The following is a 14,710-nucleotide window of genomic DNA, read 5'->3' as shown; positions in this document are numbered from 1 at the left end:
CTCGCCCTCGCTAGGTGTGTGCGTGTTGTGTGAATGGGCGCGGCTCATCAGCACGGCTCGTTATCTCCGCTGATGAGCTGATCAGCGCCAGCTGTTTTGAATGAGAATGTCCTATATATTGTTTGTCATGTTGTCTGGTCTCTGTCAGATGGTTGTTGAGGTTCACGGATTACTCACCGTCCTTTCTCCTTGCCCAGTGTCTGTTCTCCTGTATTTTGGACTCTGCCCTGTTCTGAGGAGCGTCAGCCGTTTCCAGTCTGTTCCTGATCCGGTGTTTTCCGCCTCGTTCTGGGAAGCAGCAGCCGCTTCCAGAGACTGTTCCTGATCTGTGGTATCTGCCCCTTTTCTGAGAGGATTCTTCTGTTTCCTGCCTTGCCGTCTGCCCACGGAGTCCTGTGTTACCGAGCCTGTGTTCTGTCGCCTGTCTGTCATCCACTGCATTGTTTGCCACTACCTTGTGTTTAATAAACACCTGTATTCACTCGCGATTGAATCCACGACTGTTCTTTCGTGCCGTGACATTCTTCTTATGATGCAACGAGTACATCAGGATTTGAGGGAAGTGTTCCCAGTTCCGGCTGACCTAATCTAAGCAGCCTAATATTGAATTATAGAAGTCTATAGAGTGTTATGTGAATGCTAGGTCAAAGAGATGTGTTTTTAGTCTAGCTTTGAACTGACAGACTGTGTCTGCTTCCCGGACAATGTTAGGAAGATTGTTCCAAAGTTTTGGTGCTAAATAGGAAAAGGATCTACCGCCAGCAATCGATTTATATATTCTAGGGATTATCTTACGTGTGGAAGTTTTTTGTCCAATAATTAGAATCTCTGTTTTTTCAGAATTTAGTAGTAGGAAATTACTAGTCATCCAATTTTTGATATCAACTATGCATTCCGATAATTTTGTGAATTGGTGAGTTTTGTTAGGTTTGGAATAAATATAGAGCTGAGTATCTTCAGCATAACAGTGAAAGCTAATTCCATGTTTCCTAATGATATCTCCTAAAGGTAGCATGTACAGAGTGAACAGCAGCGGTCCTAGTACTGAGCCTTGTGGTACGCCATACTGAACTTGTGATCGATAAGACATCTCTTCATTTACTGCTACAAACTGATAGCGGTCAGATAAATATGATTTAAACCATGCTAATGCAATTCCACTAATGCCAACATAGTTTTCTAGTCTATTTAAGAGAATGTTGTGGTCAATGGTGTCAAATGCAGCACTAAGATCAAGTAACACTAATAGAGAGATACAACCACGATCGGATGATAAGAGCAAATCATTTGTGACTCTAATGAGAGCAGTCTCAGTACTATGGTGCGGTCTAAATACTGACTGGAAATCCTCGCAGATACCATTTCTTTTAAGAAAGGAACACAGTTGTGAGGATACCTTTTCCTGCCTTTTCTAGTATCTTTGACAGAAAAGGTAGATTTGAAATCGGCCTGTAATTGACTAAATCTGTAGGATCAAGTTGCGTTTTTTTAACAAGCCGTTTAATCATAACCAGCTTTAAGTTTTTGGTATGTATCCTAGAGACAAAGATGAATTAATGATGTTAAGAAGAGGATCTATGACTTCTGGAAGCATCTCTATCAGTAGTTTAGTCGGTATAGGGTCTAACATACATGTTGTCGATTTAGATGAATTAACGAGTTTGCAAAATTCTTCCTCTCCTATGGCAACAAATGAATCAAATTTTACCTCGGGGAGACTATAATGCACTCCCTGATGTGATGCTGTAGCAGACGGTTGCATAGTTATAATTTTGTCCCTAATATTATCAATCTTATAAGTGAAGAAGTTCATAAAGTCATTACTGCTGTGTTTCTTGGAAACTTCTGGCCTTGAAGCTTTCTTTTTCGTTAGTGTAGCCACTTTTTCAAATAAATACCTTGGATTATGTTTATTTTCTTTTAATAGGGTTGAAAAATAAGCAGATCTAGCAGCTTTTAAAGCCTCTCTGTAAGCAATCGAGCTCTCCTTCCATGAAATCCGAAATACCTCTAGTTTTGTTTTCTTCCAGTTGCGCTCCATTTTTCTGGCTGCTCTCTTAAGGGCCCGGGTGTACTCGTTGTACCACGGTGTTGGACTATTTCCTTTAATCTTCTTTAAGCGCAACGGAGCAACTGTATCGAAAGTGCTGGAAAGGAGAGAGTTAAAAGTTTCTGTTGCAATATCAAGTTCTTCTAAGCTATCTGGGATGCTGAGATGATGAAACTGATTAGGAAGATTATTGATAAAGCAATCTTTAGTGGCAGAAGTGATAGGTCTAACATACTTGTAACACGGAGTTGGCTTTGCAGCCTTGGCTAAATGTAATTTACATGAGACTAGATAATGATCTGAGATGTCGTCGCTCTGCTGCAGAATTTCAACAGCATCAACATTGATTCCATGTGATAATATTAGATCTAGAGTATGATTACGACAATGAGTAGTAATGACACGTGTTGTCTAACTCCAATAGAGTTAAGAATGTCTTTAAATGCCAATCCCATTGCATCTTTTCCATTATCTACATGTATATTAAAATCACCAACAATTAGGACTTTATCTGCAGTCAATACTAATTCTGATAGAAGGTCAGCAAATTCTTTGATAAAATCTTTATGGTGCCCTGGTGGCCTGTAGACAGTTGCCAGCAGAATTCTCAAACTTGATTTATCGTTTACATTATATATTTTTACATTAAGCACCAACACTTCAAAAGAAATATATTTTAAGCTAGATTTTTTAGTGGTTTTGAAAATATTACTATAAATTACAGCAACACCTCCCCCTTTGCCTTTCAGGCGAGGTTCATGTTTATAACAGTAATCATGAGGGGTGGACTCATTTAAAGTAATGTAATCGTCTGGTTTTAGCCAGGTTTCTGTCATAGACAGCACATCTAAGTTATAATCTGAAATCATATAATTAACTATGAGCGCTTTTGAAGGGATCGAATATTCAGCAACCCAAGCTTTATCGTTTGCTCATCTGTATTATATCTATTTTTTATTTGTTGAATATCAATTACATTTTTAACCTTAGATCGGTTTGGACGTTTTTTTGGATTTCCAAATTCGGGGAACAGACACAGTCTCTATATGATGATATCTAGGTGAAAGAGCCTCTATGTGATGGGATTTATCTGACCTTGGTGACGCGAGGCCGCTAGCAGACGGTCGGTTTAGCCAGTTTGTCTGCTTCCTGACCTGAGCCCCAGATTGTCATGTTTTGTCTCTAAGACTATGAGCCAAATTACTAAACAGAAGCAAATTACAGTGCCTGACATCGTACTTGCGAGTTCAAACACCTCTTTAATATTAATTTTGGTGATCTCCGACTGGCGGAGTCGAACATCATTAGTGCCGACGTGAATAACAATCTTAGAGAATTTACAATTAGCATTAGCCAGCACTTTGAAATTAGCTTCGAGATCAGGCGCTCTGGCTCCCGGCAAACATGTGACTATGTTGGCTGGTGTCCCTATTTTCACGTTCCGTGTGATAGAATCGCCAATTACCAGGGCACAATCAACAGAATTCTCAGTGGGTGTTTCACTGAGTGGGGCAAATCGATTTGTTGTGGTAATCGGAACAGAAGAGTGTTTTTTTGATCCGTGACTAGAGCGATCCCTCACTGTCACCCATCTGCCTCGCTGCACAGGCAATAATTCAGCCGGAACCGAATCATGTAAAGAGTTCACAATGCTAGGCGCATCCAAAATAGAATCTAAAGCTCTAGCACACTTACTATGTTCAATTAAAGTTTGGATGCGTGTTTCTAATTCTGAAATCTTCTCCGTCAGCCTGACTGTTTCCTTGCATTTATCACATATAAACCCTATATTGCCGACGGGGAAGGCTATACTAAACATGTAACATGAAGTGCAGGTGACAATAAAAGGACAAGACATTACTCACCGTGTTTGTTGACTGATTCTTACTCACCTGGGCTTTTTATGAACTCAGAGGCGCGTGAGAGAAAAATAAATAAATAACTGAGCGCACGTGTGGCGCGTTAACAGGCTAGCGAGTTACTAGCGTGTTGTTCTAACAATAACGGTAGCTAGCGATGTCAGGTTAATCTGAGATGTTGTCTAAGCTGTATTTAGTAGTATAAACAACTAGAAATGGTAGTAAATGATGGTTCAAAACAGAAAGAAATACAAAGCTAATACGAGGCTTAGACGGAGCTTACAGCCTCGAAGCAAACAAAACACAGCAGGCAGCTAGGCAGACAGGAGCAATCGATCAGGATCAGGATATAGAGGCTATAGATTCTGCGGAGGTCACTGGGAGGAGGGCTGCAGGATGACATGCTTGACATTAGTCATAGATGAGCATTATATTTGTTAAATATGTTAAATGTGTTTTAAATTTTATTAAGTAAAATTATGTTACATTACTGTAATACATATTTGTACTTTTGCTGTACTTCTGCATTTTGGTACATACCAAACCTTTAAAGTATAGCATCAAAAAAAAAAAAAAACCATGCAAAAAAGAACTTACCCTCAATGATGAGATATAAATGCCTTTATCAATGTTTGTAGAACAATTGAACACAAGAATAAGAACAGGCCTGAACGTGGCCTAACCAACAAACAGCAACAAATCAATGTAGAACAGATAATCCTGATTCATGTCAGAATCATCCCTAGCATGCAGTAGGAATAAAACCTTTGACCACTGGGACTCCAACAACTTCTGAACCTGAAAGCACAGTGAAGATAATTAAACTTTCAAGCATTTATAACATAAACAGACACAATGACATATAAAACCCTTTACTGTTAAAGTTCAGTACACACCAAACTACACACAGATGTGAAAAATGTAAAGCACTGCTACGTGCCTTCTGCTTGTTCAGTGTACAGTGGTGTGTACAGGAGTCACATGTACATTTATATGCACAAATACACTGTATATACAGTATGTATGCACAATTGATCTGAATCTTGAATTGAACTAAATCAATACTGAAGTGACTTGAGCTGAATAATGTCACAATTGGCTTGTTAGAGCTGCTTTACAGCAGAATTTGTCTTATATATATATATATATACTTAATGGCCATAGGGACTCCAACAACTTGTGAACCTGAGTGCACAGCGCAGAAAAAATGTAACATGCCAAACATTTACCATATTGAATTACGCTGAATAAAAATGTAATGATGTTTCATGGAAATGAATGCAGTTTGATTGAGCATGTATGTGCATGTATGTGGTTCTCACTCAGTTGGTCTGGAATTTTAGATGAAAATGTGGGTAGCATTATCCTCCCCAATTCTTCACCTTCCTCCACTTCTATGGATAAGAACAAACCAAAGATTGGTATGAAAGGATGGAATTATAAATATCATCAACTGTTGTTTATTCAGGGAAAATTGACTGAGCATTAAGCTCTTTTACAGCAATACTCCACATTCATACGGGTGTACATTCAGAAAAATATGGATATAGCAACCACAATAAATAGTGTGTGTTGAAATAGAAACTTTTGTAACATTATAAATGCCTTTACTGTAACTTTTGATGAATTTAATCCATCCTTCGTGAATAAAAGTATTGATTTATTTTATTTATTTCCCCAAAAAAATAACTAACAATTCTTACTGACCCCAAACTTTTGAACAATAGTGTTTAATGTTACAAAAGATTCTATTTCAGATAAATGCTGTTCTTTTGAACTTTCTATTCATCAAAGAATCCTACAATAAAAATGTAAATAACTATTTGTTGTACTGTAATACTGTAACAATAATACAATTGTTGACAATGATAATGAGAAATGTTTCTTGAGTACCGAATCATCAGAATCATGTGACACTGAAGACTGGAGTAATGATGGTGAAAATTCAGCTTTGATCACAGAAATAAATTACACGTTATTATATATGCACATAGAAAACAGCTATTTTGAAATCTAATAATATTTCACAATTTTGACTGTTTTATTTTGTATTTGAATCAAATAACAGACTTAGTAAAACAAATCTTACTGATCCAAAAATGTGTCTGTGTGAGGTTTTCTTACTCAGTTGGCCTTGGAGTTTGGATGGGGATATAGAAAGCATCATTCTCTCCAATTCTTCATCATCCTCCATTTCTGTAAAACAAAGCATAAAAGCAAAGATGCGAATCATATGTCATCCCACATTTACATTTTTCAATTCGACCTTATATATACTCAACTGTACTGTCAACAAACCTGGAGGATGAGAGGCAGATGCTGTAAGGCCAGTGGAAGCATGTTCCGCTGAAACACTCTGAAGCTGGCTCTTTTTCTGAGTGAGGTACTGCTGCAGCCGAAATATTTTGCTGCCTGTGACGCACTGTTTCTGGAGGATAAATGCAGCATATCCATCTGCTCTGCTCTCCCAAACATCCCTCCAAGTCTTTTCTGCATTAATCCCAAAGCCAACCAAGTTGTCATCTTCATTCCTCACAGGTGGTGCCACTGATCTTCCAGTTAAATAATTTAGGAGGTCCTCGATTTCCTGGAAGCTTCTACTGTACTCAAGAAATGAAAGTAGGCTGTCCTTTTTGGGACCCTCTGGTTTAAACTGACCGGCTCTCTCCTCCTCCTCAACCTTCTTAGTCAAGAATATGGTATAGCCTACATCATTCTCTAGCAGCCACCGGAATGATTTGTCTTTGTACTTTCCAAACTGAAGCACATACTCTCCAAGCACCTCTTTTCTGTCTGACACATCACCTCCTCTCATGAAGACAACAGAGCGGGCATTCTCCTTGACCTTGTCTTCCCTTTGAGGGGCTGATTTGTCCTGGAGATTGGGGTTGTCTTTGATCCTCTTGGCTTCATCTGAGGGATCTTGTCTCAGATATCCAGTCGGTCCTTTCCTGAAGCACACTTTGATCTTGCCTGGGAAGATCACTTTCACCTGCATCCTGCTGTGCTGTACATATACATTCACAAAGAGCTGATTAGTGTTTATGGTCTGTTGCATTAACACACTTAATTAACGCACTTATATTCTGATTTCAATTATTTTATTTCTTAATAAATAAAACAACAATTAAATTAACCATTTTATTATTAAATAAATATTCATATTAATTTCAAAATATCCTCTTTCACACACTATTATTGTGTTTAATTATCTATTTTATCCCAATAAAATGTTATTCATATACTATACCATTAAATTGCACACATATTTTTTTGTAATCATTTTCTTTTTGTAATTCAAATGTATTATATTTGTGTGTACTATTTATTAATTACATTAAAAGTACTACATCATACTGCACTGTTAACACATAGTTGTAAACATTTTATATGATTGCATAGTAAGAAATCAAAGATGAAACATTCACCGTTACAAACAAAGACACTCTTAAAAAATAACAGCTGTATTTACAACGAGGAGTTTGGTTTACTGGGTTTCTTAACATCACAATCAATTCAACACAATTAACAATACGATTAACTTAACAGTTAACTTAACTTACGTTACATGATAACAACATGCAATTTAAATGATAAAATATATGAATAATAATGTATATGTGGTCACGTGAGGTCAAATCTGTCTGAAGGTAGTTTAGACTGTAAAAAATTGTTGTAAAAAACAAAACAATTTGCTGACAATTCGGTAAACAAATATCTCCGATCGTAAAACGGGTCTCCCCTCCTCCACTGCGAATGATTGATTGACAGATGACACTACGCTTTTAAAGGGGTCATGACATGAGAAACCAAATTTGCCTTGATCTTTTGGTATATAAGATATCTATGTACTATTAAAACTTCCTGCAAGTTTCATAGCTTAAGACGTCCTCCCCATTATAAACGAAGCATTTATTTAATCAAGCTCTAAATACAGCTCGTTCTAGATCCATTGTATGAAGTGACGTCACGGTGCGAAGTGACGTACCAGTCGTTTGCATATGACCGCCTCCAGCGCAAGACAACTACGCCTCATTTCGCATCATCGCATGCGTTGTCGTGCAGCGAGTGGGTCTGTTTACAAGATGACTGCGATGCTACGCAGATGTGCTGTTCCTGTTTGAGTCTTTGAATACGCTGCCGAACGATCCAGACTCTCTCACTCCCTCGCGCATTTGAATCAAAATCAATTGAGAATTGACACGATGGTAAAAGATCGGAAGACCGAAGTTTCACGTGGTGGAGCATTGTGTAGTCTACGTGTGATACAAAATGATAAACGTTAATAATTTATGCATAAGCAGCACTGACGTTAGCCAATCATAACAGTGGGCGTTAACACTGAACTTTTAAAGGGGAAACACCTCCAAAACAGACTGTTTGAATCAGAGGTGAGAAACAGGGTGGGAAAACGTCATAAATCACTATATTTTTAAAGTTTTTTTTTACAAAAATATTTTGTTATTTACATTAATATGTACTATAATTGCACCTAAAGGAAAATAATAAAAAAAAAAAAAAAAAAAACATGTCATGACCCCTTTAAAATTCCCCGCCACCGAAAAGCGAAACAGCGCCAGGAAGTCTACGTGTGGCCAAAGGTATATTGCATCCGTTGTGTTGAGCAGTACCATAGAGAATGAATGGGAAAAGTTAAGGGAAGTTAGCTTAACCATTTTCGGCTCCCGCGCGGAAGGTCCTCGGTTCGAAACCGAGCAGAAACAGCGGTTGGATGCTGACAGAAAATTTAAACTGTTTGCCATGCTAGGTGGGTGTAGCGCTCATTTCCTTTATACGCTTTTTAACAAGCGTGCACCTAAAGATTTATGTCTGCAACATGAAGACGTGTTTGTAGTGTAGTGGTTATCACGTTCGACTCACACGCGAAAGGTCCCAAGTTTGAAACTGGGTGGAAACTGTGGGTGGTTTTTGCAAAAATTTCGTATGCGATTTTCTGTTGACCAGGTCAGTACACTTGCACGGATGTTTGTGGTTTAATCTCTTTAGAAAAGGACAAAAATAAAACAAATGGCCATTTAGGTTTCCTGTACAGTAATATAAAATGTTCGGTCTGCCAAAAAAATTAGCAGCTTTTTGCCATGTTAAAAACACTGGGCAGTCTATAGCTTCAGTCGCTTTTGAACAAGCGCACCCTAGAAGAGGTGGGACTGATGTCCAAATCTAGTTTCCGTATTGTAGTGGTTATCACGTTCGCTTTACACGTGAAAGGTCCTCAGTTCAAAATGTTTGGTCTGCCAACAAAATTATCAGCTTTTTGCCATGTTAAAAACACTAGGCAGTCTATAGTTTCAGTCGCTTTTGAACAAGCGTACCCTAGAAGAGGTGGGACTGACATCCAAATCAAGTTTCTGTAGTGTAGTGGTTATCACGTTTGCCTCACACGCGAAAGGTCCCCAGTTCAAAACTGGGCGGAAACTGTGTGTGGTTTTTGCAAAAATTTCGTATGCGATTTTCTGTTGAGCAGGTCAGTACACTTGCAGAGATGTTTGTGGTTTAATCTCTTTAGAAAAGGACACAAATAAAACAAATGGCCATTGAGGTTTCCTGTACTGTAATAAAAAATGTTTGGTCTGCCAACAAAATTAGCAGCTTTTTGCCATGTTAAAACACTGGGCAGTCTATAGCTTCAGTCGCTTTTGAACAATCGTACCCTAGAAGAGGTGGGACTGATGTCCAAATCTAGTTTCCGTAGTGTAGTGGTTATCACGTTCGCTTTACACGCGAAAGGTCCTCAGTTCAAAATGTTTGGTCTGCCAACAAAATTAGCAGCTTTTTGCCATGTTAAAAACACTAGGCAGTCTATAGTTTCAGTCGCTTTTGAACAAGCGTACCCTAGAAGAGGTGGGACTGACATCCTAATCAAGTTTCTGTAGTGTAGTGGTTATCACGTTTGCCTCACACGCGAAAGGTCCCCAGTTCAAAACTGGGCGGAAACTATGTGTGGTTTTTGCAAAAATTTCGTATGCGATTTTCTGTTGAGCAGGTGAGTACACTTGCAGAGATGTTTGTGGTTTAATCTCTTTAGAAAAGGACACAAATAAAACAAATGGCCATTGAGGTTTCCTGTACTGTAATAAAAAATGTTTGGTCTGCCAACAAAATTAGCAGCTTTTTGCCATGTTAAAACACTGGGCAGTCTATAGCTTCAGTCGCTTTTGAACAATCGTACCCTAGAAGAGGTGGGACTGATGTCCAAATCTAGTTTCCGTAGTGTAGTGGTTATCACGTTCGCTTTACACGCGAAAGGTCCTCAGTTCAAAATGTTTGGTCTGCCAACAAAACTAGCAGCTTTATGCCATGTTAAAAACACTAGGCAGTCTATAGTTTCAGTCGCTTTTGAACAAGCGTACGCTAGAAGAGGTGGGACTGACGTGTCACGGCCGACTCGCAAGCCGCGACAAAGAAGGAGATGACACGTTAAAGTGGTATGGAAAAAGGAATAACATTTATTAAAGTAAAAATAATAAAGTAAGAGAATAGACCAAAAAAGGAACAAGACAACAACAAAATGGCACGAGGGGAGAGCGCGCCCCGTCACGACCGAAGGGAGCTGCTTTTGTTTGCCGGCATCAGCTCTAGCACAGGTGTAAACCATCAGTCATCATGACGTCACTCACTCCAACTCCAACCTACAAAACAAGTAACAAAGACAACCGAACCCACACAATATGACCCACACTGGGGTCGTACCTGACGTCCAAACCAATTTTCCGTAGTGTAGTGGTTATCACGTTCGCTTTACACGCGAAAGGTCCTCAGTTCAAAACTGGGGGGAAACAAGTGGAGGCATTTTAAATATAAATGCTGCAATTCGCTACATAACCCTTACTTTTGAGACAGATGAAGGCCATCGTACCAAGGAGCTGTAGGCAGACTGCCATGCCGAATGACCTCTGTTCTGTTGTTTGTGGAATTTACAGACTGTCACACTGCTTGCAGAGCAGATTATGGGAAGGAGCCATCTTCTAAAAAGCACATGTGCCTCATCAATAGGTTTCTGTAGTGTAGTGGTCATCACGTTCGCCTAACACGCGAAAGGTCCTCGGTTTGAAACCGAGCAGAAACAGCGGATGGATTCTGACAGATAATTTAAACTGTATGCTAGGTGGGTGTAGCGCTCATTACTTTTATACGCTTTTTAACAAGCGTGCACCTAAAGATTTATGTCTGCAATCTGAAGACGTGTTTCCGTAGTGTAGTGGTCATCACGTTAGCCTCACACACAAAAGGTCCCCAGTTCGAAAGTAGGCGGAAACTGTGGGTGGTTTTTGCAAACATTTCGTATGCGATTTTCTGTTGAGCAGGTCAGTACACTTTCACGGATGTTTGTGGTTTAATCTCTTTAGAAAAGGACACAAATAAAACAAATGGCCATTGAGGTTTCCTGTACAGTAATAAAAAATGTTTGGTCTGCCAACAAAATTAGCAGCTTTTTGCCATGTTAAAAACTCTGGGCAGTCTATAGCTTCAGTGGCTTTTGAACAATCGTACCCTAGAAGAGGTGGGACTGATGTCCAAATCTAGTTTCCGTAGTGTAGTGGTTATCACGTTCGCTTTACACGCGAAAGGTCCTCAGTTCAAAATGTTTGGTCTGCCAACAAAATTAGCAGCTTTTTGCAATGTTAAAAACACTAGGCAGTCTATAGTTTCAGTCGCTTTTGAACAAGAGTATCCTAGAAGAGGTGGGACTAGCATCCAAATCAAGTTTCAGTAGTGTAGAGGTTATCACGTTCGCTTTACACGCAAAAGGTCCTCAGTTCAAAACTGGGCAGAAACAAGTGGAGGAATTTTAAATATAAATGCTGCAATTCGCTACAAAACCCTTACTTTTGAGACAGGTGAAGGCCATTGTACCAAGGAGCTGTAGGCAGACTGCCATGCCGAATGACCTCTGTTCTATTGTTTATGGAATTTACAGACTGTCACACTGCTTGGAGGGCAGAAAAAGACCATGCATCTCATCAATAGGTTTCTGTAGTGTAGTGGTCATCACATTCGCCTAACACGCGAAAGGTCCTCGGTTCGAAACCGAGCAGAAACAGCGGTTGGATTCTGACAGATAATTTAAACTGTATGCTAGGTGGGTGTAGCGCTCATTTCTTTCATACGCTTTTTAACAAGCGTGCACCTAAAGATTTATGTCTGCAATCTGAAGACGTGTTTCCGTAGTGTAGTGGTCATCACGTTAGCCTCACACGCAAAAGGTCCCCAGTTCGAAAGTGGGCGGAAACTGTGGGTGGTTTTTGCAAACATTTCGTATGTGATTTTCTGTTGAGCAGGTCAGTACACTTGCAGGGATGTTTGTGGTTTAATCTCTTTAGAAAAGGACAAAAATAAAAAAGAAGGCCATTGAGGTTTCCTGTACAGTAATAAAAAATGTTTGGTCTGCCAACAAAATTAGCAGCATTTTGCCATGTTAAAAACACTGGGCAGTCTATAGCTTCAGTCGCTTTTGAACAAACGTACGCTGGAAGAGGTGGGACTGACGTCCAAATCAAGTTTCTGTAGTGTAGTGATTATCACGTTCGCTTTACATGCGAAAGGTCCTCAGTTCAAAACTGGCCAGAAACAAGTTGAGGCATTTTAAATATAAATGCTGCAATTCGCTACAAAAGCTTTACTTTTGAGACAGGTGAAGGCCATCGTACCAAGGAGCTGTAAGCAGACTGCCATGCCGAATGACCTCTGTTCTGTTGTTTGTGGAATTCACAGACTGTCACACTGCTTGCAGGGCAGATTATGGGAAGGAGCCATCTTCTAAAAAGCACATACATCTCATCAATAGGTTTCTGTAGTGTAGTGGTCATCACGTTCGCCTAACACGTGAAATGTCCTCGGTTCGAAACCGAGCAGAAACAGCGGTTGGATTCTGACAGAAAATTTAAATTGTTTGCCACGTAAGGTGGGTGTAGCGCTCATTTCCTTTATACGCTTTTTAACAAGCGTGTACCTAAAGATTTATGTCTGCAACCTGAAGATGTCCGTAGTGTAGTGGTTATCACGTTCGCCTCACACGCGAAAGGTCCCCAGTTCGAAACTGGGCGGAAACTGGTGGTGGTTTCTGCAAAAATTTCGTATGCGATTTTCTGTTGAGCAGGTCAGTACACTTCATTGACCTCTGTTCTGTTGTTTGCGGAATTTACAGACTGTCACACTGCTTGCAGGGCAGATTATGGGAAGGAGCCATCTTCTAAAAAGCACATGCATCTCATCAATAGGTTTCTGTAGTGTAGTGGTCATCAGTTCGAAACTGGGCGGAAACTGTGGGTGGTTTTTGCAAAAATTTCGTATGCGTTTTTCTTTTGAGCAGGTCAGTACACTTGCAGGGATGTTTGTGGTTTAATCTCTTTAGAAAAGGACAAAAAATAAAACAAATGGCCATTGAGGTTTCCTGTACAGTAATAGAAATGTTTGGTCTGCCAAAAAAATTAGCAGATTTTTGCCATGTTAAAAACACTGGGCAGTCTTCATTCTTCAGCACCTCTGGGCCCTAGAGATGCAAAGAAAAGAAATGAACAACGCAGAGATTAGGTTATGCTCTAGAAAGTGTGTCAGCTATGACATTATTTTTTCCTCGGACGTGTTGAATCTCAAGATGGAAAGGTTGTAAGATGAGACTCCATCGCATAAGTCGCTGATTTCGATTTCTCATTCGATTCGAGAAAACCAACGGATTATGATCCGTATAGATGATAATCGGTGCAGCGATTGACCCTAGGTATACCTCAAAATGTTGCACGGCCAACACTAGGGCGAGTAGAGTATACCTTTTGATGTCGATTAAACTTTTTTGAAAAGTAACTTACAGGATGTAGAACCTTGTTCGAACCCTCCTGTAAGAGAACAGCGCCCGCACCACAAGCACTTGCATCGATTGCAAGGCTAAAAGATTTCTCAAAATCCGGGGCTGTTAAAACAGGGGCACACCCCAGCAATGCTTTACAATTTTCAAAAGCCTGTTGACAGAGCTCAGACCACCGAAAAGTCAACTTTGGACTCAATAAATCGGTAAGAGGTGAGACTACACTGGCAAAATTTTCGCAGAAGCTCCGGTAATATCCCACCATACCGAGAAACCGCCGCAATTCACGACGAGTGGTGGGTACGGGAAAGTCACAAATGGCTTCGACCTTGGTCTCAGTAGGCTTTACACAACTGTTTCCCACGACTTTACCTAAATAGGTAACGGTTGCCTTCACGAATTCCGATTTAGCGAGGTTTATGGTAAGATTACCCTTTGCTAAACGAGAAAACAATTCTTTAATCTAGTTAAGATGTTCAGACCAGGAGGAATTATACAACACCACGTCGTCAAGATATGCCTCACATCCTGACATTCAATAAAGTATACGATTTACGAGACGCTGGAACGTCGCGGGTGCATTTCGCACTCCGAAAGGCATAACCGTATACTGCAGGAAAACATCAGGTGTGACGAAGTCGGATAATTCCTTCGCTCTACTAGTCAAAGGCACCTGCCAATATCCCTTTAAGAGATCGAACTTACTAACATATCGGGCAGAGCCAACATGATCGACGCAGTCATCAACTCGAGGCAAAGGGAAGCAATCCGGCTTAGTAACAGAATTAAGTTTTCGATAATCTGTGCAGAATCGATATGAGCCATCAGATTTATTTACTAGAACACAAGGGGAACTCTATGAACTGAAACTAGATTCAGCCAGATCATGAGCAAGTAGATAGTTCACCTCTTGTTTCAGCAAATCTCTTTTAAAAGGATTGACTCGATATGCGTTTTGTTTAATCGGACACGAGGCTC

General features: G+C 39.8%; 6 non-coding genes across 6 annotated transcripts; all 6 read left to right on the top strand.

The window, feature by feature from the left end:
• The first annotated feature begins 9,274 nt into the window (after positions 1–9,274).
• trnav-cac (transfer RNA valine (anticodon CAC)) lies at positions 9,275–9,347 on the top strand. Its single transcript has one exon. It is a non-coding gene; the product is annotated as a tRNA-Val (tRNA).
• A 446-nt stretch (positions 9,348–9,793) lies between these two features.
• Positions 9,794–9,866, top strand: trnav-cac (transfer RNA valine (anticodon CAC)). Its single transcript has one exon. It is a non-coding gene; the product is annotated as a tRNA-Val (tRNA).
• A 1,057-nt stretch (positions 9,867–10,923) lies between these two features.
• Positions 10,924–10,996, top strand: trnav-aac (transfer RNA valine (anticodon AAC)). The gene has a single exon. It is a non-coding gene; the product is annotated as a tRNA-Val (tRNA).
• A 902-nt stretch (positions 10,997–11,898) lies between these two features.
• On the top strand, positions 11,899–11,971 carry trnav-aac (transfer RNA valine (anticodon AAC)). The gene has a single exon. It is a non-coding gene; the product is annotated as a tRNA-Val (tRNA).
• A 744-nt stretch (positions 11,972–12,715) lies between these two features.
• On the top strand, positions 12,716–12,788 carry trnav-aac (transfer RNA valine (anticodon AAC)). Its single transcript has one exon. It is a non-coding gene; the product is annotated as a tRNA-Val (tRNA).
• A 121-nt stretch (positions 12,789–12,909) lies between these two features.
• trnav-cac (transfer RNA valine (anticodon CAC)) lies at positions 12,910–12,980 on the top strand. Its single transcript has one exon. It is a non-coding gene; the product is annotated as a tRNA-Val (tRNA).
• Positions 12,981–14,710: the final 1,730 nt, after the last annotated feature.

Source organism: Siphateles boraxobius, unplaced genomic scaffold, assembly GCF_051911475.1.
Source record: "Siphateles boraxobius isolate OS27281-9 unplaced genomic scaffold, OSU_SipBor_1 51, whole genome shotgun sequence".
In the NCBI taxonomy this organism is placed as follows: Eukaryota; Metazoa; Chordata; class Actinopteri; order Cypriniformes; family Leuciscidae; genus Siphateles; species Siphateles boraxobius.
This window is presented reverse-complemented; position numbering and strand designations above follow the sequence as displayed.